Source organism: Miniopterus schreibersii (assembly GCF_964146895.1).
Source record: "Miniopterus schreibersii genome assembly, chromosome: 20".
Classification (NCBI taxonomy): Eukaryota; Metazoa; Chordata; class Mammalia; order Chiroptera; family Miniopteridae; genus Miniopterus; species Miniopterus schreibersii.
This window is the reverse complement of record NC_138122.1, coordinates 5,086,347-5,111,027: the sequence shown is the minus strand read 5'-3', so window position 1 is coordinate 5,111,027 and position 24,681 is coordinate 5,086,347.

Genomic DNA, 24,681 nt, shown 5'->3' with positions numbered 1-24,681 from the left:
TCTATGATTCTGTTTCTGTTCTGCTTGTTTATTTTGTTTATTAGATTCAATTGTTGATAGATATGTATTTATTGTCATTTTATTGTTCATAATTTTATCTTCTTCTTTTTAAAGAAGACCCTTTAACATTTCATGTAATACTGGTTTGGTGGTGATGAACTCCTTTAGCTTTTTCTTGTCTGGAAAACTTTATTTGTCCTTCTATTGTAAATAATAGCTTTGCTGGATAGAGTAATCTTGGAGGTAGGTCCTTGCTTTCATCACTTTGAATATTTTGTCCCAATCCCTTCTGACCTGCAAAGTTTCTGTTGAGAAATCAGCTAACAGTCTTATGGGAGCTCCCTTGTAGGTAACTAGCTGCTTTTCTCTTGCTACTTTTAAGATGCTCTCTTTGTCTTTAACCTTTGGCATTTTAATTATGATGTGTCTTGCTGTGGGCCTATTTGGGTTCCTCTTATTTGGGACTCTCTGCACTTCCTGGACTTGTATTTCTGTTTCCTTCACCAATTTGTTGGGAGCTGGTGACATGTCTGGACATGGTCCACTTAGCCTTAGGGTCTGAAGTCAAGGACCCTCCCCACAAGTTCCCATAAAGAGCCGAGGTAAAGATATCACCAAGGTCTGGGCTCACGGAGGAGGCAGAATGTTTACTCTGAAAGAGTGTTTGAAGAAACTAGTTTGTATCACCCTCACTGCATTATCACTTTTTTGTTACTTACTATATAATAAAGGCATTGAAGCCATTTGTGCTGTTCCTCATTAGAGGGCAGTCCTCCTGATCCCATAACTTTGTTTGTCTCTTTCATTCCCACCGCTCAAACTCAGGTTTGTTCATTTTTCAGGCTGGTTCCTGGCACCAGTTTAAAGAAGATTTCTGCCATTGTTTTTTCAAAGGTTTTCAATTTCTTGCTCCCTCTCTTCTCCTTCCAGCAACCCATTGATGTGAATGTTGATACACTTGAAGTTGCCCCAGAGGCCCCTTACACTATCCTCATTTTTTTTATTCTTTTTGTTGTTGTTGCTGTTCTGATTGGGTGTTTTTTTGGTTTTTTGTTTGTTTGGTTTTTGCTTCCTTATCTTCCAAGTTGCTGATTTGATTCTTGGCTTCATCTGCTCTACTGTTGATTCCCTTTCAATTATTCCTCATTTCAGTTAGTGTATCCTTCATTTCTGACTGGCTCTTTTTTACGCTGTGGATGTTCTCGCTAAGTTCACTGAGCATCCTTATAACCAGTGTTTTGAACTCTGCATCTAGTAGATTGCTTGTCTCCATTTTTTTTAGTGCTTTTTCTGGATTTTTGTTTTGTTCTTTCACTTGGGACAGGTTTCTTTGTCTCCTTACTTTGGCAGCCTCCTTGTGTTTGTTTCTATGTATTAGGTAGAGTCGCAATGTCTCTCGGGTTTGGTAGAGTGGCCTAATGTAGTAAGTGTTCTGTAGGGTCCCATGGCACAGCCTCCCTAGTCACCCAAGCTGGGCACTCAAAGTGCACCCCCTATGTGGGCTGTGTACACTCGCCTTCCATTCAGCTTGATTTCTGGTGGTCCTGATAGTTGTTCTGTAGTATTCTGTAGTTTAGTTGTAATTTTGATGTGGTTGTGGAGGTGGAGGAGGCAAGCACCCCATTTACCTCCTTGCCATTCCACTGGAAGTCCCCGCCAGTGGACTTTCTCTTGGCATATCAGTGAGAGGGATTTACCCAGGCTGATCAGCTGCAAGGACTAGCTGTGACTGCTGACGACTGACCTCCAAGCACCATGGAGGATCATCTGTGTACAGGCCCACCCCACAGAGCAGGGCCTACTTCAGCAGGGTTCTGGTGTCTGCTGAGTCCACCCCTTGAGTGTGTCACTTGTGGTGGTTGGGTGGTGGGGTTTTGACATGTTCTGACGCTGTCCACTAGGTGCGTTGGCTCTGGGTCCTCCTGGGAGGTGTCGGCCAAGGTCAGCCACCACCTGTGTTCTGCCAAGGGCCACTTGTATAAGCTATAAAAGCGATCTTCAGGTGGCTGCTACTTGTGCTGGGCTTGGAAGTGCCCAGGAGAGGCCAAGCTGTGAACCAAGGCCAGCTGCTGCTAATGCTGGGCCTGGGACAACTTAGCCAGAGGGATGCACTGCAGCCAGATGTTGCTTATTTGAGGGAATTTAGGAAAACCTGAAGCATGAGCCAATACAGGCCATTTGTATAGAAGCTACTGGAAACATCTTGGATGTACCCTAAAGTTGGGTGGGGCAGAGCCTCAAGGCATCACCAGGGCAAGGCAAACAGAGTGAGCCAGGTTGATAGAGTCTCAGAAGTGCCACCTCCCTGATGGCTCTATGGGGGGAGGGCTCATCAATGGAACAATGGCCTCTGAGAGCACTTCTGTCTATGGAAAAGCTACCCCTCCAGCTCTCACCCTGATGCCAAGCAAATTAGTTCCTCCCTATATGTCCCTGGAGCCTTTTTTTAAATATATATATATATCTTTATTGACTTCAGAGAGAAGAAGGGAGAGGGAGAGAGAGATAGAAACATCAATGATGAGAGAGTTACTGATCATCTGCCTCTTGCATGCCCCTGACTGGGGATCGAGCCCACAACCCGGGCATGTGCCCTGATAGGTAATCGAACCCCAATCTCCTGGATCCTGGTAGATGCTCAACCGCTGAGCTACGCCTGGCCAGGCATCCCTGATGCCTTCTGAGCTATTTCCCCAGTGTTGGAGCTCAAAGGGAGATTATCTAAGTCTGCATGATTCCTTTAAGAGGAAATACCTGGGACTCCAGCAGCTTCTGTCTCCCTCAGCCTCAATCCCTGCTGGTTTTTACAGCCAGAAATTTGGGGGACTTCTCTTACTGGTACTAGAATCCTGGGCTGGGAGGCTTGGTGTGGGACTAAGACCCCTCACTCCTCAGAGGGAATCTCTGCAGCTGAGATATTCCTCCTGATTTTTATCTTCCACACTAAATTGTGGGACCAGCCCTTTCTGCATCTCTGCCGCTCCTACCAGTCTCGATGTGGCCTCTTTAATTTCGTAGCTGTAGGACTTCCAATCAGCTCATCTTCTGGTGGTTCTGAACAATGGTTGTTCTGTAGTATTCTGTAGTTTAGTTGTAATTTTGATGTGGTTGTGGGAGTGGGGGAGGAGAGCACCCTGTTTACCCCCCTGCTATCTTCACTGGAAGTCCATGTTATCTTGAAATCTTCAGAAGTTTTGCTCACTGAACAAGCCTATAACAGCAGATTACTTCCTCCTTGTTCATTCTATCTACCTGAGTCAGCCCCCTACCCCAATGTAGGTGTCCTGCACGTATGTAGGTCACCATGAGCTGCTTGGATGGTCAGTCACTGGCTTTTTAAGTCTGACTTCTTTCATTTAGTAAATGCATCTGAGATTCATCCACATTGTTATATGTATTTAATAGCTCTTTCCTTTTTACTGCTGAGTAGCACTACACAGTTTATTTATTCATCCCCTGGCTGAAGGACATTTGGGTCGTTTCCAATTTTTTGGACATTATAAATGAAGTGGCTATAAATAGTCACATACAGGTTTTATGTGAACATGGCTTTCTTTCTAACTTACAAATACGTAGAATTGGGATGAGTAGGTGGCATGGTAAATGTATGTTTCATTTCATTTAAAAACTGCCCAACTCTTTTCCAAAGGGACTGTACTATTTTTCATTTCCATGAAAAACATGTGAGAGTTCCTGATACTCCCCATCCTTGTCAACACTTGGAATTATCAGTTTATTGTTGTTGTTTTTAGGCAAAGTAATAAGTACATAGTTGTATCTCATTGCGGTTTTAATTTTAGTTTTCTAGTGGCTGGTGATGTTGAGTACTTTTTTTTTTTTTACTGAAAACATTGGCTTTCCACAGAGTAGTTGTTCAGTGAATATTTTTTGCATAAATAAATCAATGTCACTGTGATCACCCTCTATCATTTTCATTTCTGCAAGAAGAGACGAGAAACTGAACCAAAGCAGCGATAGTTGCATAGAAAACGAGAAGGAAGGGTCAGATCTTCATGATTAAATGGGGGGGGTGGGTAATGAGAACACATCTAACATAACTCCCTAGTCTCTGAGTTGGGCAGTTGTTTGATACAATGCCAGTCTGGAAACACAGGAAAGGGAGCAGGTTGGGAAGAAAGGTTTTAATTCCAGATTGGACATGGTGAGCCTGAGATAACCCTGGGACCATCAGTCAGCATATCCTGGAGGCCACCACAGGGCTTTGCCTTGTTCACTGCTGCACCCCTGGCACTTCCAGCAGTACCCAGCCTGAAGGTGGAGGTGGAAACTTGGGGACTAGTACATCTTATTTGGTATATACCTTTCCTCATTTTTCACAACATACTAATAACAGAAGCTACAGATAAGGATGTGCCTATCAGAAGGCTGACTTTCCCAAGTTCACAGTGTTAACTAGTAATTTGCCAAGACTTAAACTCATACTCACTAGGCCCATTTTTATCAGTTATTACAAATCAGGAAAAATGCCAGTTAGAAATGGTGAGGGCAGACCCTGCTTCCTGTGCTGCTGGCACTGAGCTGGACCACGCAGTCTGCCCAGTGGAGAACAGGTTGGAGCTATCTCTTCCTTACCCCCTCTGACAAGGGCCTTGGGCAGGGACAACCATACCTGGGGACCCAGCCTCCCATAGCAGCCCCTGTGCCTCTTCTACTGCATCACAATGTTTCTAATTCCACTGGTTAGTAAAATTGAGCCAGCTTATATACAGCCAAGCCTCACGTATATATCAATATATGTATATTGTGTACGTGTACATGTATAATGTATATTAACATATACAGAAGAAGGCTTCAACTCACAAACTTCCCCAGGTATAAACACATCAACTCTAAGGAATGTTTGCATCACTTCTGAGGTATTTTATGATCATTATCAATTTTATAAAGCCTTTCAAATGCAAAACTAACAAACACATGGGCATGGTACTAAGAAGAGGCAGTGGATACAATGAAATGAAATTTAGATGTACATTGATGGCTAGGCATTCATTGCTTATAAATATCACATTAGCTTTGCATCCTAAATTGTCTATAAAGATAGGAGCTTTTGCATGTGCATTATAAACTAAAATGATTATATCCTATCTCTAGCACATCTGTATATAAATTTAAACTTCATAATAGGGCATTTCCTTACCTTCTCACTCCTTCACTGTAAGGATGAGGCAGGTAACAGAGAGCTAAGCCATATGAGCGTGGAGGGTGGCTGGACAGGAGAGCAAATATCGATTTGCCTTAGAAGTCCCAACCCCCACGACACACACTAAGGAACCCTGACCCAAAAGAGAATGGGTAAAAAGCACAAACTTCCAAATGCTAGGAAGTCCATCAGAGAATCTGTCCTGGCTTTTAAAATGCCAAGGGCTTCTCTAGTAAAATTTATGTGTGTGGAGTAAAGGAAGAGGTAACAATAAAATAAGACCTAACATAGAGGACTTATCTGTGCCATGCACTGTCCTAAAAATTTTATCCGTATTAACTCAATCTCTGCAACAACACTATCAGGTCTGTATTACTAGCAACCTCATTCCACAGATGAGGAAACTGAGGCACAGAGCGATAACAGTCACACAAAGGTAGTAAGTGGGAGAATGGGTATTCAAACCAGGCAGTCTGTGTGGAGTCGGTGCAGTCAGGCCTTGCACTGCTCTGCCTCTGGAGAGGAGGGGTCTGTGTTGGTACATGTACACTCCTCACACATACCTTGATGGGTTTACATAAAATCATACCTGAGGCAGCTGGAAATATCTGAGAAGAACAAATTCTGCCCCCTCACTGTGCAGTAAAGAAAGGGGAAAATTTCTCCATTTCATCTGTCACATGGAAGAGAGCCTTGTGATGTTGGAAATCAAAGGTGTCCCTTGCACACAGCAGAACACTCAGGAATAAAAAGAGAGCCCTCCTCCAGTCAGACAGAACAGACCCAAGAGCAAATTCCAATGGCCTCGGTGACAAAGAGAAAATTAACTCAGCCCCTGCAAGCCCACTGCTCCTTGGCCAGGGGCCTGCTGTTGTAGGGAGGAGAGGCATGTCCTTGAGTGTCTGCGTTTGATACACTCCAACCTGAACTTGAGCACTTTCTGGAGTCAAGGACTGGCCCTTTCACACAGCCCTTCCCCTCCCTTTCCCTTTCATCAGAATGTCTGACTGTTGCAACCTCTGTAATACAAGGGACATCCTGGGCTTTTTTAATACAATATAGATGGGCCTCATTCCTGGGACACAGAAAAAATTAAGTTTTGTCAGCACGGGGCCCTTTTTTGGCAAACACAGAGCCTATAGATGGTTTGATATTACCCAGGGGCCTTTCCTTTAAAACTTGGTGCTGAGTGGATGATCCAGTCCACTCGGCTGCCTCCTGTTTGTCAGATCCTCACCAGAGATGGACATGCCCTTCAGGAATTTGATATGCAGCCCAAGAGTTGCAAGGACTTCAATTTCACAGCTTCAGCTTCTTTGCAGAGTTAAATACAGTTGATTACCCTGAGATGAGAGGGCAGGATCCAGGCCTCCAAGTGGCCCTGAATCTCACTCTCACACACACCTTTGGGTCAAGATGTTGTGTCCAGTTGGAACCTGAGGTCAAGGATTCCTCCACCTGCTCCCTCCTGGGTGGGTCATTACCCAGCCAGCAATGCTGTGCTGTGTTGAGAAGCATCTCCGCATGAAGAGCCTGTACATCTGAAAGCTGGGGGGATAGGAATCACAGGGTCTGTTTGGTGCACACTCTCTTTCCAGTGTGCAGCATTAGAAATTAACCCTTTCCCTGAGTCCCTATCAGACTTCCTACATCCAATTAACATGCTATGAAAGCCAGCCTGCTGTTAAGACACACTCAAAGACTTCAACAGCCCTCAAGTGTATAATTCCCATGTGGGTCAGGCCTGAGCTGTCTTGTTCCTACATTGCCAGTGCCCTCTGATGACTCACCAAGCCCTGGGAAAAGGAGTGGAGGAGGGAGGGGAGGGGCACAGAATAAGAGTTTTCTTGGGTCAGCAACTTACCAACCACAGTACTAACAAAACTGACCAATTCAATCCTCTACCTCAAGACGGAATCCCATATCACAAAAGTTACAAAATACTTAAGGGATTTGCAGGATTCCTAAAAGTCTCTGGGAAAGGAAAGCCCTTGGCAACACATGGCGACGGTCTCCCAAAGGACATTATGACACTCGTTCCATTTCAGTGGGATCTGTAGCCACCCAGATGGTCACTTTCTGACATTCATAGACCATAATGGCTTCTGTGGCCCACTCAGTCCTGCTGTGGCATAGAGTGAAAGAGAAGCAGCCTGACCTGAACGTCCCAGAGGGCTAGCAGTCTAGGAAAGTGAATGCTGGATTGTGTCCCGGATAAGTCTTTACCTCTCCGCTGTTCCCTGAACCCTAAGACACCCCATGGGACAGTTTGGGGCATGTCAACTCATTTAATGCTGCTGACACCCCACCCCGGTAAAAGCCTTACAACACTCATATCTAAAGCTTGTTTCTCCAAGATGCCTCTTCAGAAGCATACGCCCCACTGCCTTCTTCAGCAGGTCAGAGTCTGCTAAGTGGTGGATGTGCAGAGAGTAAAGGCACTAAAACAAACTGACCAGAAATAGGTTTTACATGTGACTCTGTGTATATATGTTTGTATATGTGACTGCATGCATGTGCATACATTAAATCAGGATCTTTAGGGGGTCAGAAAGAGGAATAAGGTGGAGAAGATGGTTTCCTGTGCACAGAGCAATGATTCCTGATAGTGCAGATCCCACTGACCACCCATCATCTCCTTTACCTACTTCCGTTTCCCATTTCTATAAAATAGACAGAACTTTTCATAGGACATAAGTCAGGAATGCCAATCACAATCTCAACTTAGCACTAAAACAATGTAGACACTTTTTTTTACGTGCCTGCTCCTCTGAATCTGTTCTTGTCTAAGCTATTTTTCCCCATGAAAAAGTAACTTTAAAACTCAGCTCTTCTATCAGGTCACCCAGCTTTCCCTTAGGTCGATGAAGAGGTGTCTCTTCATCCCCTTGGTTTAGCAGCAACACCCTTCAATCCTTGTCTTTCGGGAGGCTGTATGGGGATAAATAACCCTGTTAACAGAGAAAAGTGACAACAGAGGGAGAGATTGATGAAGAAGTGTGGTTCTGCCTGGCTGCCATGGCTCAGAGGTTGAGCATTGGTGTAGGATCTAGGAGAGCGCAGTTCGATTCCCAGTCAGGGCACATGCCCAGGTTGGGCTCGATCCCCAGTCAGGGGCATGCACTAGGCAGCCGATCAATGACTCTTTCATCATTGATGTTTCTGTCTCTCTCTCTCCCTCTCCCTTCTTCTCTCTGAAATCAATAAAGATTTTTTTTTTAATGAAAAATGCAAAAGAAGTGTGGGGCTGAAATATGAAAGAAGATGGGGAGCCAATGAAGGAGAAACATGCAACAAGGTGATTGCAGGTGGCAAAAATGAACAAGAAGACTTTGCTCTCCACATTAAATTAGGAATTCCAGGCCCTGAGAGTGACCCAGTACACTCAGAGAAGTGAGAAGGCACCGAGGTTGGGATACCAAGGCTTCAGTCTTGGAATACAGGAGGATAGCATGGCAGAAGGAATGGGGCTTTGGTACCAGACAAACCCAAGTTCAAATACAAGTCCCACCCGTTGACACTGTATGTGTTAGGTCCCTTTGCCACGCCTGCTCTCGGCTTCTAGAACCACCGTGATGGATCAGGATGCTGCAGAGAGAATTGGTCCTCAGCAGGCAAGACCAGTTCCCAGATTTATGTCTTTCTACTGAGTATGATTCATGAGAAAAAGAAACTTCATGAAACTGTAGTGCCAACAGACAAAAGATACAAGGAAAATGGCAAATTCACTGCCTCACCATCTGTCTCTTGGTTCCACGTTGCCTACTGACTTCTTTGCCGTATGTTGATTTTCCCCTTTGATTTCATGATATCACAATGGTGCCCCATTTTCTTACCTTTCTCACCTCTTCCCCTTCCCTTATTTTATATACCCTATGCTTCTGCGGTGGCGTCCCTCAGAATGACCCCTATGTAACATTCACAACCTTGGGTGTCCTCTCCCCTCCTGAAAAGATTAGGGCTGACCTGTGAAAAGCAATAGGAGGCTGCAGACATCACATGTGTGGCTTCTGAGGCTTGGTCATAAAAGCTGTGCGGCTTCTGCTTTGTTGTCTCTTAGATCATTGACTCTGGGGGAACCCAGGTGACACGCTGTGAGTATACTCATGAAGCAACACTATGAGAAGGTCCATGTGGCAAGGTACGTGGGCTTCCTATGAACACCTATAGGGGTCGGGCAGCTTGGAAGTGGACCGCCGGCCTCCATCGAGCCTTCAGATGACGGCTGCTCCCTCAGCCTCCAGCCTGACTCTACTCTCCTGGAGAAACTGCAGGGCAGAGCCACCCAGCTAAGCCACTCCTGGGTTCCTGATTCAGAGAAAATGTCTGAGATAATAAAGACACGCTGCTTTAAGTTGTTAAGTTTTGGGATAATTTGTTATGCAGAAATGAAAAGCAAATACATTCTTTTGTCATATGTTTCAGCCCCGTCTCTACTGGTTTTCTAGCTGCAGGATCCCAAAGTCGGTACGTCTCTCTCTGGAACAGGTCTTTGAGACCTTGTACCACTGCTTCCTCTGACTCAACACTTTTCTTTTCTGTTCAAATTTAACATTTCACCAAGACCAAACTTTTTTCTCACAAATAGACTCACTCCAGAAACCCTTACATTTGATTAATGCTATGCTATATGGTTTCTTGCAGATTTTCATATTCACTATCTTTATTATAATTTTGTAGTGAAAAAATGTTAGTCTCATTGTATAGATCAGGAATTTGAGGCCCAGTGTATTTAAATACACAGCTTTTTAAAAATCACATAAACCAGCAAAAACCAAGCCTTGCAAAAGTATAAAATTGCCAAAATGCATGTAACGTGTTACTGAAAGTGTGAACTATCTTGAATTAGTAGTTTTGTAGTGTCTGAGAGATGCATTTGCCTCAGAATTTTAAAATAAATCATGGCGCCCCCGCGACTTTTCCCCAGCACCCCACGGTGCCTCAGCAGAGTCTGGGAACCACAGGCTCTGAACACTCTAAACACATTCTCAACTAGCTGAGAAACTTGAGGATATAGTTTTTATTGAGTCCCATCATTAGCTTCCTATCCTAATCTACCCAGTACATGGCTAAGCAAATAAATACAAATTTAAGTAAGTACGTAAGCAAGTAAAATATGTAAGTAGAATTGAGATGAAGTTCCGGTCTCTCTCCTGCACACAGGAGTAATTCTAAAACATGTTCAGGAAGTCACTATTTATTTGCATACCACTTACAGATAGAATTTAAGTTCATATATCATTGAATTTATATATCCAGGTTGCTGGCAGAATGCGTCAATCAGTAATAGGTATTCCGCACATTAAATAAATAAATAAACAAACAAATGGGTCCAAAAAAAATGGAGAGAAAATTCCCATGGGGATTGTATTACTTTGCAACACTTTGCTTAGAAATCTCAGCTACATATTTAAAGTTAATAATTACAATTTCTATTTCCCACCAAAACACTAGAAAAGAATTTGGCCCCAGGTCTTTGCCACTTTATAACAAGAATTACCTTTCATCCAATTTCTAATAGTATGTTCTTCATTTCTATATGAGATCTCATCAGTCCCTTTAATGTAGACATTCCTACCAAAAATCCCTTCAAGGCCACCTCGGTTTTTTCTAACACATGCCTCTCAACTTTTCCAGCCTCAAGGGCACAGATCCAAAGCCATGTCCACACAGGTCTGTGTTACCAGCAGCACCCACGTCCAGGTACTAGAATCTGCCTTAGTTTGCTAGTGTTACTATAATGACATACCACAGACTGGACTTAATAAAGACCTAATAAAAAAAATTAAAAAAAAAACAGGTGTCTCAAACAACAGAAATGTATTTTCTCATAATTCTGGAGGCTGGGAGTCCAAGATCAAGGTGCTGGCAGGTTTTGCTCCTCCCAGGGCTTTTCTGCCTGACTGGCTACAGCCGTGTTCTCTCTGTGTTCACATGGCCTTTTCTCTCTGTGTGTCCATTCCTGGCATCTCTTCCCCCTTTTATAAGGACAAAAGCCTCTGGTATTAGGGCTCCACCCATATTACCTCATTTAACATTAATTACCTCCTTAAAGACCTTATCTCCAAATGCAGTCACATTGAATGTTAAGGCTTCAATATATGGAATTTAGGGGAAAACAATTCAGTTAATAGCAGGAACATATTAGGTTGTGCCCTGTGCCATTTCCTTAAGAGATTTTTCCTTTTGAAGCATAGATTCTTAAATTTTTATTTTTATACATCGGTTTTGGAAATCCCTGAGTCTCAGAAATTGCAAGCAAAAAGATCATATTATAAACTCTTCTGGAGAAAGGATCTATATTTGCTGTTCTAAACCCTGTATTTATCACAGAAAGAGTTTCAAAAGATGCCAAGGCCCATACTCAGAGCTTCTGTTTTAATTTCTGTGAGTGAGTGCCAGGCATGGATATTTTGCAACAATCTCCATTTGATTCTAATGTGCAGCCAAAGTTGGGGGCCACTGGTCTGAAGCCTTTCTATTTTAATTGAGGTCTGAGGACTAGTAACATCTGCATTATCTGGAAATTTATTCAAAATGTGAATCTTAATGCACACGCAGACCAGCAGGATCTGTAGCCTGCATTTCAGACAGGCCTGCAGGTAATTCGCAGACTGTTTCCATTAGAGCCTGAGAAGCACTTGTTTATGATTTTTGCTCAAATCATGAAAGAGGACTGTAACTACTAAATTTTCAAAACCACTGAGGACATTTTTTTCAATATGTGATTTTAAGATAGCTTATATAGCAGCTCTTGTTCTTTTGTTTGTTATTGGCTCTACACTGTTTTAAAGACAAGGTCATGTCAGGGCCAATTGTATACAATTAATCCATGAAGTAAGAGCACGGTAAATTACATCCTGGCTCAACCCACAAATGGCTTATTACTCACCATTATTACTCACCATTATTACTCACCATTATTACTCACCATTATGCATAATTGCTCAACAATAAACCACAAATGGTCTACACAGCATTTACCTTAAAAGATCCAAAGGCTCTTAATAAAGAAGACAGTATCTGGGTTGTGTTAATAATGAAAAAATAAAAAGAGAGAAAGGCCTGGAGAGAAGGAAAGCAGGGGAAGATGGGAGAAAATAAGACGGTGGAAGGGAGACGTGGTGTTTTACTTCCCTAAATATTAGAATCTCAATCCTAATATAAGACTTTCCGTTCATAACCCTTGACCTCCACCAAAGCATCTCCCACCATTCCTATGGTTATTTTCAATGACTAAGGATGAGACTGGGTCAGAAATGGAGAACAGGAAGAAGAAAGAACTGCTCTGAAGAGGGATAATTTACCAGGTAAGTTTTCTTGATAAGCTACTAGGTGAATTTCACTGGATACATTACTCTGTAATGATAGCAATAGAATCATTTTCTACCTTTTTAGATATTAATTTTAAAGGTCAATCCATTTAGCAAGTCACAAAATTTGGATGTGTATTTTTAAACTACTATAAAATTTTTGTCTAGCACTACTTTAAAATTTTAGTTGAGTTGTATATATTTGCAGAAACCAGGAAACGTTTACTCTTCCAGGCCACCTTCTACACCCAGTCACTCTTTCAATGGCTCCTTGTTTATTATTACTTTCTATGCATCTACTATCTTTATTTCACCCATAGACATGAGTCCTAACTAGCAGTACAGGATCCCTGGAGTTTAGTTTGAACTGAACCCCTGCCTTTCAGAGCTTGTATTCAAGCAGCAATACAAGATGGACAAGAAATAATAGTAAATAAATGAACAATTTTAACGGCCAAATATGTAGACCATACAATCCCATGAATATCAAAAAGACTTCCTTTCATTATGAACTTTGTGAAATATCAATATTAAGGTTTCCATCTTAGGAGTGTTATCTCTGACCACTGACAGAGTAAATACGAATTCTTAAATCAAAATGTGCCTTTGTATGAGGCCATATAAAGTACTTGGGATTATTTGCTACCATCAGTGTTTTAATAAGAATAATGTATATTCATCTGGCAATAATTTATTGAGTATGTAAAAGGAGCCAATAATTATTTCAATCTTCTATTTATACATTTCATCTTTTTACATTCTATTTTCAAACTTTCTGTGATCATATATTTGAGGTACATATCTTGTAGTAGCACAGTTCCAGTCTGACAGTTTTAGTATTTTACCTGGAATATTTTCACCATTGACATAGAATATAATTATGAAAATGTAAATTATTCTTTATGAGATTACTGTTTATTTCTATTTGAATAATCTCTTTATGTTCTGCTTCTCTACTTTCTTACCATTTTTTCTTTTTCGTTTATGTTTTATTGTTTGGTTAATAAATTTTTACTATTTCAACTTCCCCTTCTATTAGCCTATTAGTTATACTTCTTTTGAAAGTAATCCAATAGGTTGCAACAAACATCCTTAACTACTTGTGTCTGAATAGAAATTATTAGCTCTAGCACTTCTCTTAAAAATGAGAATCCGAGTGTATTTTAAATCTATCTCCTCTCCCAAATTTTGTGTTTTTAATTGGTATGCATTTTAATTCTACATTTCTTTTAAACCCCTCAAGACAAGGCACTATTATTATTGTTTTGTCCAGGTACTATTTACTTATATTCATTCACATATTAACACTTTATATTATTATTCTTTATTTATTCTTGTATTTGTTTGCTTATGCCTTTGGATATTTCTCTTCAGCATGAAGAAAACTTTTAGTCATTATTTTAGTGCACCTTTGCTGGTAACAAATTATCTCAGAGTTTGTTTGTTAAAATGTTTATTTAATTTTCAAAGATTAACTTTCTAGATCTATCATTTTAGGTTGACAGTGTTATTTAGGGACTTGTTTGTTATTTTAGCATATTAAAGACTTTCTATTGCTTTTTGCCTTCCGTTGTTTCTGTTTAAAAGTTAGCAATTAGTCTTTTTGTTGCCCTTTTAAAGGTAATGTATTTTTCCTTAGGTTTTAAGATTTTCATGTTATTTTTAGTTTCCTGTAGTTGTATTATAATGACCCTAGGTTTCTTTATATTTATCCTGCTTGAGGTTTACAGAGAGTCTTGAATTTGTGATTTGCTGCCTTTCATCATTTTCAAAACTACTAAATATTTAAATATGTTTCTAATACATTCTAGTTATTTTCTACTTGTGGAACTACATTATTTTATATTCACTGTGTCCAATATGTTCTTTAGTCTCTTTTCTATATTTTTGTATTATTTTTCTCTGATTTTAGTCAATATTTTCTATTGACCTGTATTTTTCTCTTTTGCTATGTCAAATCTAATGTTGAATTTATCTATTGACTTATTAATTTCAGCAATTGCAATTTTTAGTTCTAAAATTTACATTTGATTTTTTCAGTTATTTAAAAGTATTACTTCTTATTTTAAAATAGTTTAAGATTCACAAAAAGTTGCAATAGTACAGAGTTCCCATATACCTCATAATAATATTTTACATTACCAAATACATTATTGAAACCAGACAATAATGTTGATATAATACTATTAACTACTAATAAAGAAATTATTTTGATTGTGAGTATATGTGGAGGGTGTCTAAGAAATTTTTCACCTGTGTAGATTTGAGTAACTATCACCCCACCATCTGATTTTTTAAACTAAATTTGAAGTTCTCTGTTGAAACTTATTTTTGTCCTTCATTTTCCTCTACTTTCTTGAACATTTTAATTATATGTTGTTTTTTTAAAGTTCTTGTTTGATAAAGACTTAGAGGTTATTTGAATATTGGAATTACCTATTGTCTGTTTTCTTTCCTTCTTGGTTTTCTTTTCTTGGCATGTCTGACAATATTTTGCTGACTGTATGACACCAAAAATAATAAATTGTAACAGCTCAAATGATGTTATATTCTCCCTGAAATGGTTCGCCCTTTCCTCTGCTAGGCAGAGTGTGGAGCTGGTACATTTACGCATCTCTTGAAGGAGAGATTAGTTTGCTCAGGGTCTATATACCTTTGCCTGGAGTTTTTACAAGGTGCTGTTAACACTAGTGTGTCCTGCACTCTCATTCTTGCTTCCTTTATATTATAGGATAATCACAGTTTGTGTTCTGTGCTGCAAAGGCTTTCTGCTAAGGTTTCATGGTCTCCTGAAATCTGAGATTTTGGCAAGTGTTTTCAGCAAAAACAAGTCATGTTTTACATGTTTTAGACTTTATTTTCCAGACTTCTCTCAAATCTCTAATTTTTGTGTCTTCAGACCCAAAAGCCTGCAAAATGTTCTGCTTGTTTCTGTGCATCTTAGCACAGAAGGACCTCTGCCGAAAACCTTCATCTGAATTCTTAGCCCCTTGTTTTAATCCCAGAATCAGTAAATATCCCAACGGAGAAAAGAGTTGCAGACTGCGAATCACATCCCAGAGATTTCCCTTTTTGGGCTATTTTGGATGCCTTAGTGTTTTTCTGATGTCTTCAAATAGATGTTTTTTATTGAAATTTTAAGTTGTTTTCAGAAAGAGCACTGTTCTGCTACAACCAACTCCATCATAGTCACAATCTGGAAACACAGAATTTTCTGACTCCAGGTTTTACCTTTTTTATGGGTGTTGGGAGAAAAAGGCATATAATCAACAACAAATAAAAATTAAACAGGATAATTTCAGAGGATGATAAATGCTATGATGAAAATTCTGAGGTAGCAAACTATCTTACATCTTACATCTGAGGAAACACAACTTAAAAAGTGCCTTGACATTGTTTTGGACTGAATGAATGTCTGTGTCTCCTCAAATTCCTATATTGAAACCCCTCAATATGATGGTGTTTGGAGGTGGAACCTTTGGGAAGTAATTAGGCCATGAGTTGGATTAGTGACCCTATAAAAGAGACCCCAGAGGGTTCTTTCATTCTGTCTAACATGTGAAAACACAGTAAGAAGGCAGCTATCTATCAGCCCGGTAGTGGGCCCTCACCAGACTTTGAATGAATATGCTGGCACCTTGATCTGGGACTTCCCAGCCTCTGGAACTATGAGAAATAAATTTCTGTTGTTTAAAAGCCACCCAGTCTATGGTATTCTGTTATAGCAGCCCAAATTTACTAAGATACTTGTTAAAACCTCATTGAAGAAAAGCTTTTATTACCCCATTTTATGGATGAGAACATTTTAATCCTTGGGGCACAATTGTTCAGTCTCCAGCAGTCAGACCAGGCTGGGAAATCTTCAGGTAATAAGATATGAGGAAAGAGGTACTAAATCTAACCCATAATCATTAGAGATTACACACATCAGCACGAAGTCCCCTCACTAACCCAAATCATAAAAGAGAAAAAATATTCCAAGACTTTTCTATGACATACATTCAGTACCTGCTGGAAACAGGTCGCTGGAGGGCACTTTGGTAAATGGAGCTCCCTAGGTCTGCCTCTAGCAATTGAGGGAGCCATCCATTCTGAAGCCTGCTCAGCTGCCATAACTCATGGGTCTCCCTAATTCAGATGGGTTGGGAAGCTGGACCCTGGAAATAAGCTTTCCCCACCACTGCACTTCACTCAGCTCTCGGCCTTACATTATTTCCAAGGCATTAAGCAGCCTGCAACTCGAGAACCCTGCCGCTGGGTGACATCTGTAACATCTGACATCATTCAGAAGACACTGCAAGGGTAAAAGAGCACTTTTTTGAACCAGGACATAAATAATTCTGAGGAAGAAATTAAGTTAAAAGGATTTTCTTTCCCTAAATGGATTTGCAGAATCTGGCTTCCCACATCCCTGGCTGCTGTGATTTCCATTTCAGGGAGATCAGGAGGTAACTGTGAGCAGTTAACACTGAGGCATGAGGTGCTACACAGAAAAGGGACACAACAGGAACTTCAGGCTCTAGGGGTACACTGTTGACGTCTGGAGAAGAGCAGATACAGGGTATAGCTTAATTATACTTCTGGGTGCCCTTAGTGTGAATAGCAAATGGCAGGGGGGCAGATTCTGGTGTCTGGTTCAGGATGGAGAGCCTCTTAACCTCTAGAGATATTTATCACAATCTTGAGAAGCTGCATATGACCATCTCCTGCCCAAACACTCCCAGGCTTTCTTCTCTGTGTTATTGACAGGTTTAAGAAAGACTGTGCTGTCTTCCAAAACTCAGCATCCATGCTAAGAAAAGTAAAGAGAATTAAGAGGCTCAGCTTCTTTCTGAAACTTCCTGCAACTGCTACCGGACCTTTGGCAACAGAAGAATTCCCATTTTCTATCCCCTCTGGCTCTTAGTACAGAGTGGTGACGAAAGCAAGCATTCCATGGAAACCATCCAAGGATTGTCAGGTCTGCCATCTGAGGCTGCCTGGATTGAGAATGTAGGAGGGACTGCATATGAGCAACAGAATCCAGCCTCTTACCTCTCACCCGCAAACCAGTCTTCACTACGTGAACTGCGCAGAGGCTGAAACACAGAGCAGGTATTGGGAAAGGCATCCCGACATCTTTCATTTCATCCTCATCTCAGCACAAGCAGGATGGGCAGGAGGCTGAGGCAGAATTCTAGAATGCTGGTCCTGGAAAGAGCCTTAAGCTTTAAGCATCAACTAGGGATTATTTATTTTACAGATGAGGGTGTTCTGCCTTCAGACTACACAGCTAGTTAATAGCAGGGACATAAATTCTGTAAAGACTGGGAGCATAAGGATTTAATTATCACAGTACCTCCGATGCCCAGCAAGAACCAGCACATAGTAGGTGCCTACTATGGTCCAGAATGGAATTAAATCTCAGGCAGTAGACAGAGATGGATACGACACAGCCCCAGCCAGTGAGGAGCACACCACCTAGTGGGAAACATAGGCACATAACAGAAAATTACAGAGCAATGTTGTTCATGCTCCATAAATATGCAAATAAGGACCAAGCAGAGAATCCAGGGGAAATACATACTGTTGCTGATGACCTTCCGTAATTAAGCACCTAATGTTCCAGAATAAAATAATGGTGAATGACATATAGCCCCTGCCCTAAAAAGGCTTACTATCTAGTTCAAAAACAATATGCAAAAAGGTAACCCCAAAACATTGTAGTAAATGGGGACATAAGTGAGTACAGGGCACTTTGGGGACCCATGGGAAGGGCATATTCCCAGGCTAAGGCGAGGCAGGAAAAGATTCCAATGGACATGATCTATAAGTGGAAACGAACGGTGAGTAGAATTTAGCCACGTGAAGGCAAGGGAGGATGTGAATGGGCCAAAAGACATCTTAGGAAACAGAAGGTGCATGGTTAAAGCTTGACGTATTTATATAAAGCACAACTTTCAAAGGAAAGTACAATGTTTTTAAGGGAAAGGGGGCTTTGATTGTAAGCCAAACTTCATCCATTAGATGTTAAGCATTCTGCCCAATCTTGGGCAAAGTCGGAAACCACTGAAAATTTTTAAACAAGGTAATAGAAAGATTGAGCTTTCCTTTAGACCCCCTAAACACAAATTAAGGAAGTTCAAATAGGACAAAGCTGGAGGCAGGACTTCCCATTAGAGGGTTGCTGGAGTAATTCAGATGAAAAAAACAATAATATATGTGAACTTCACAACAATCACCTGAATGGTTAACTTTATAACTCTACAATTAAAAATTTGACCCAAATGACATTGGTCTGAAATAGTGGTGAGGAGTAGAAATGCAAAAATAGTAAGAGGTATGAAGTGGATATGGTTGGTAGAATCTGATAACTGATTAAATGTGAGGAATGAAGAGTAGAAAAGAGCCAGAGTTGATTCCCCAGTTTATGTCTTGAGCAACGGAGTTGTGCCATTTACTGTTTCTGGAGACAAAAAAGAGATCAAAATTGGGGGGGAGGTGAGAGGCATTACCAGGAGACAGCAGTAGGGTTGGGTCTAGGGGCTACGCTGAGGTTTTTCAGAATGAGAAGGAAAGAGCTATAAAACTTTCATAACACGGTTTCATTGTGTCTCATAAGATACAATGGCTAAAATCTCCTATTCTCTTTTGTCACACACGTGAAGAAAGATAAAATGGAGAGAGAAGAGAAAGAGAGAGAGAAAAAAAGAGAGAGAGAGACCAGTTAAATTCAGTAATGAAGAAATCAGCCTGGGAAATGTCTGGCAACTATTTCTTTAGAACACCGTTCTCCTTGTTCTACTGAAGACATAAGTGATGAAAGTAGAGTGTGTGTTGGGGTGGACAACAATCATTAGGAAAGGCGCACACACAGAGGACATTCCCAGTGTTATAACTCTCCTAGGAGGATCTTTCTGCAGATCCATTCCCAGCTGCCTTCAATGTAAAGCAAAGAAACAAAAGAGAGTGAAGGGGAGTCTGGCAAATCCAATAAAGATGGATGGAAGGGAGCGAAACAAAGGCACCTGCCGGCATTGTGTCAGCTCCAACTCGCCAGCTCAAAAACAAACTCATTAATTATCTGCCAGCCTGGGCTGAAATAAGCCCAGTGTAAACACTCCCGCACACCCCGCTCTCAGCGAGACAGGCAGCCCTGAGGGACACGCACCACGAGCTCTTGCTGCTCACACAGTGCGCACAGAACCAGCTCTGCTGCGGCCCGGAACGATTTTCCCCGAAGGACAGACTCCCGACAGCACAGCTTCGCCCAGGACCCTCATTATTTCACACTTTGTGTAGTGTAGTCAGACAAGGCAGACCCTCGGCTTTCCTCTCAAGTACTTCATTCATTCTCTGTATTTTTTCCACCCAAGGTCTTTAACAGAACAAAGATACTAACTTTCATTACTCCTACACCTAGACGCACACTTATGCACACACAGGCACTTTGCTGGTCTCGTTGACGCTCTCCAACACTTTGATTATGAGCTCGCAGAGAACATGGGCAACTTTGCCTACAACCAGAGAATAAACTCAGTATTTCACCCCAATCTAGTCATCTCACTGCGCCTAGTCGCAGCATGGCCCCGCTGTCACAACATGTGCTCTTATATATCCTCTGCTCTCACTCACCCGCCCCAACCCCTGTCCAAGCGACCACCGTGTCCTCTGTACTCCAGATCTTACTGCCTCTTAGTCACCTTTTCTCCACCCTGGTGGTCCAGCTCTAGCTCAGTGTAGCCCTTGCCATGTCTCTCCCTGATTCCTGCAGCAGGTCTCTCACAGTCACCCGGCCCATCTCTACACTATAGTCATAAATGTCATTCTACAACACAAAGATAAAAATGTCAATTTGCTGTTCAAAATTTTTCAGTGTTTTCCCACTGACCCCAATTAAGTAGCAATTATTTAACACGACCCACATGATCCTTTATAGTCTGTGATTTTTCCTTATGTCTTCAACCTAATTCACCTCCACACCCATTATGTTCTATGCTCTACCCAGGCTAAAATCCTTTTTGTTCCCCAAATGCACCTGCTCTCTCTTCCCTCAAGGCCTCCATAGAGCTTCTTAATTCCCTTAGCTGAAGTCAGTCTTTCTCCACATCTTCACCTGGCAAATTCCACACGTCCTTCCACGTTGAGCATACATTTCACTTCTTCTGGGACACTTTCTCCGACTGAAATTCTTGGAAGTCTTGTACATTCCATAAAGTGCACTTGGATCCTTGCTATAAAAAAAAAATTATTTAACTTCCTATCTCTCTCCTCTGTTTCAAACTAGAGTGTAAGTCTTCTGAGAGCAGGGATGCCGCCTGCCATGGTCGCAGAATAGAGTTAGTCCTAATCATAGTACCAGGAACACACTTGGCCCTTAATAAATATTTACTGAGTAAATGAACGGTGGTGGTAACTAAGAGGAGATTCTAGTTGTAAGCGAGGGAACCCACATTTAGCCAAGTTAATCAGAGAGGAATCCTAGGGTGGGACGTTGGGTACCCAGGTAGGAAATGAGCAAAAGCCAAAGCAGCCCTTGATGTCGAAGAAGCGAGAAAGTAGCATGTGCATGGTCTTGGTTAGATGATGAAAGAGCCCTGTCCGCCAGCTCTCCAGGCCTCTTTGTAATGGGGGAAGGAAATTGCAGCACCGTAAGGAAAGAGGGTGGGAGTGAGAGGCCAAAGCCAACAAAGGCCCATAAACTGGCAACTCTGGCTTCTCATCAATAATATTTTAGAGACCACAGTTATTGGCTCCTAGATTCAGGGTTGAGGGTTTGGGGTAGGAAGGGAAAGAGAAAAGGCCAATTTGACACCAGTAATGATTTATGAGACTGGTGGACTCATTTCTCCTGTGGAACATAATACTGATTCTCTCTACAAAAGTCACAGAGTTGAGAGACATCAGTAGAAGCTTCGAAACACAAAGAACAACAACAGTGATTGACAATTCACCAAAAGATGGATTATAGAATGATTCTTTAACCATCAAAAAAATCTTAATAAGTGACTCAGTCTTTATTCATGGTAAAGATTGTTCAAATAACTTTTACCTTTTCCTCTTTTCTAAGATTTAAAGAGTTGGTAGGTTTAAACAAAGTATGAAGAATTTAGAATGTATACAGGATGTGTGCATTGAAAATAGGAACTGTGCTTACACTTTTAGACACTCTTTTATCTTGCGCTGCATGTGATGGAGAGGAACAATCAGAGGCATGCAATTCAGCATCAGAGAAATCAGGGCTCTGCCACTTACTGCCCATGTGACATGTCGTAAGTAATTTCTCTACGCCTCAGTTTCTTTTCTATACAGTAAATTTTGTAGTATTTCATTCAATTGTTGTTTGACTTTAATAGGACCTTCTATGTAAAACACTGAGAAGGGTTGCTGGTATATAATAAGTTCTCAATGAATGACAACCAAGATTCAGTAAATATTTATTAATTATGATAACAATTTTCTTAATGCGAAAGTTATTAAGCAACAAAAATCTCTTTTCACAAGCATATTACAGAAACTTGCCTTTTTCTGGTATTAAAAAAAAAAAAAAGAATTCCAACCTTCCTGGGGTGATTTAATTGAAGTCCTTCCTGAAGGCAGGAGCAGGAACTAAAAGGCGTCTTCTGTTTTCTCCCCTCCTCTCTTTGCACCCACCCATCCGTAGGCAACCTGCCTTCTGCCTGCTGCCTGGAGCATGTCTTACCTCTTTAGAAGGAAAATTAGGCAGCTCAGCAACATTTGGAAGCTGCTTCAGACAGGAGGCTTTTGTCGGACCCCACCATCTTTTCCTGTTTTACCTACTGTGGTCCCCAAATACAGGCTGGCTGTTTTTCAGTTGCATATATCTATGGGGGAAAATAAAATAAACATGTGTGACCTGTGAAAATGGAAGGAAATTGAAACAAAAAGTAAGCAAAGTAAGGAAGCGGTAGACAGAGATCAAAATTCCTGCGAAGTCCCACACTGTCCGCCAGGGTACATTTGCTCACTTGGCAGGAGATTTGTCCAACACTCTACACCCCGATTTTCCCGAAGCTCAGAGAGCTTCCAGAGAAGCAGCTGCAGCGCTGTTTGCAAACCTGCCGCTCGGCATGCACTGCACGTGCCCCTTAGCATCTCCTTCATTCCCAAGGGGTTCCCCAAATCTTGATTTCAGTGGTATCATTGCCATCACTATCATCGCCCTGAAGTTTCACCATGTCAGTCAGGATCCCCTATTAAGTCCTTGCCTTCAGCAACCTGCCTTCATCTTCCTCAGAAACTGACACCCTTCAGATAAGTTAATAACTTTACTCTGAAAAAATAATAAGTCAGTGTCTGAGATGACCTAGCTCTCTGTTCAGAACCAGAAGAGAACAAAGGGAGAGTAGGGAAGGGTAGAAGCTGATGACAACAAAGACAATAAATAAAAGGCTCAGAAACACCGATTGAATGAGACAATGAGGAAGACTATAGCCAGGAGCTAGAGAGGGGCTGGAAATGCAGTGAGGCCAGCAAATCATAGGCCGCCCAGGAAGGAGATGAACAACTAATGCCAGAAACAAATAATTCACCACAAATGCCAGGTGAACATGAAAGACAAGAGATCAAACAGGCGATTTAAGGACTATTAGTTTCAGGTTCCTAAATTTATTCACCAGACCACCTGACGAGCAATAATCATGTTATTTTATACTAACATGACTATATACCCAGCTGTTCTGTCTGCTGCAATATATTCCTTCATTTTCGGTAAACGTCCACTTAGTCATCGGGAACCAACTTAAATTTCAGCTTCTCTCTGAGCCTCCCAAAGATTTTGAAGAAGACTGTAAACCGCCCCCTTTGTAATTTACTGTTTATGTCGTTTTATTCCTGCCTCTTCCCCCTCACACTGCTTGCCCCGCGCCCTTCGCACCTCCACTGAACTGTGATTTCCTTGCAAACAGATGCAGCTCTTGCCTATGGTCATAGTTCTGTCACATACCATGAAGTCCGTCTCAATAAATGCTTGTTGAATGGACTAACAAATAGGTTGACAGGACACATCAAAACAGTTCTTAACCAAAGCTACTTAAGTTGTATATTTGAAAAAAGCTACAAAAGAGTGCACCCCATTTCCCTCCCTCAGCTCCAAATGGATTTCCAGCTCTCCCAACAGAAGCCCCCCCTTTAGTGTCCCTTTCTTGGATCAGTTATTTTCTATGTTTAATAATAAAACTAGGAAATCTAAACTTTGGGGTCAATTCAAATGCTGTGCTCGTCTGGGACTTGAAGGGCCAGAAACACCGCTGATGTTGTGGTTTTCCATTCTTTTCCTGCAAGTGAAATGTCTTCATTCGGTAACTGCAATTCTCTCAGTAGATTTCACCTAAATACCAGGAAACCCCATTTTTTAAGGGAAAGTTCCCCAGCAACAGAATTAATGAGAGATTTATAAACAGTGGTCCTTGCTCCCACCCTACACTTCAGTAATTAGAGTACCTGAGGTAGGGCCCAGGACTCTCTTTCTTACCAAATTCCCCAAGAGATCCCGATAAATACCAAGCTTGAGGGTCATTGCCCTAAGGAAATGAGACCAAGGGAGAAGAAAGGCAGGGAAGGAGGTAGGAGGGGGGGAGGGGGGAAGGAAGTGCAGTGAAAGGAGAAAAAGGCCTTGCTATGTGCCAGGTACTGCACAAGAGAATGCAAAATATTTAAGATATATTTTTTAAATCTGCTGATACTTTGAAAGTAAAATTGTAACATATATATATGTATGTTAACCAAAATATCGATTGGCCAAATTCTAATAAAAAATAACACTTTGGCAGTACAGTAATGTTAAAATAAACTTTATGACAAAAAACATTAAGATTATGAACTTCTTAAGGGCAGGGATTGCTGATTTTCATGAGCGTGGCTGATATATAAAAGCTGCTGAATAGATAAAGAACAGAGGGGGGAAAGGAGGGAGGGAGATGGCTAAGCCTGGATTCAATCAAACTAAGTTTTGACCCCAAAGTCTGTCCTCACTCAACGACTAAACTAAAAATCCGCTTAAAATCTAATATACTCTGATAATCAGTAATCAGAGAAGCATGGAACATGAAATCAGAAGATGTAGGTATAAGTTCTGGCTCTACCTGCGGGCTACATCACCTTAGACAAGTCACTTCGATTCCTGAGCCCTAGCTTTCCCGTGAATTGGTTAAAACTATGAAGGAACCATACAGATATGATGCAGCACTATTTTCACAATTAGTACCC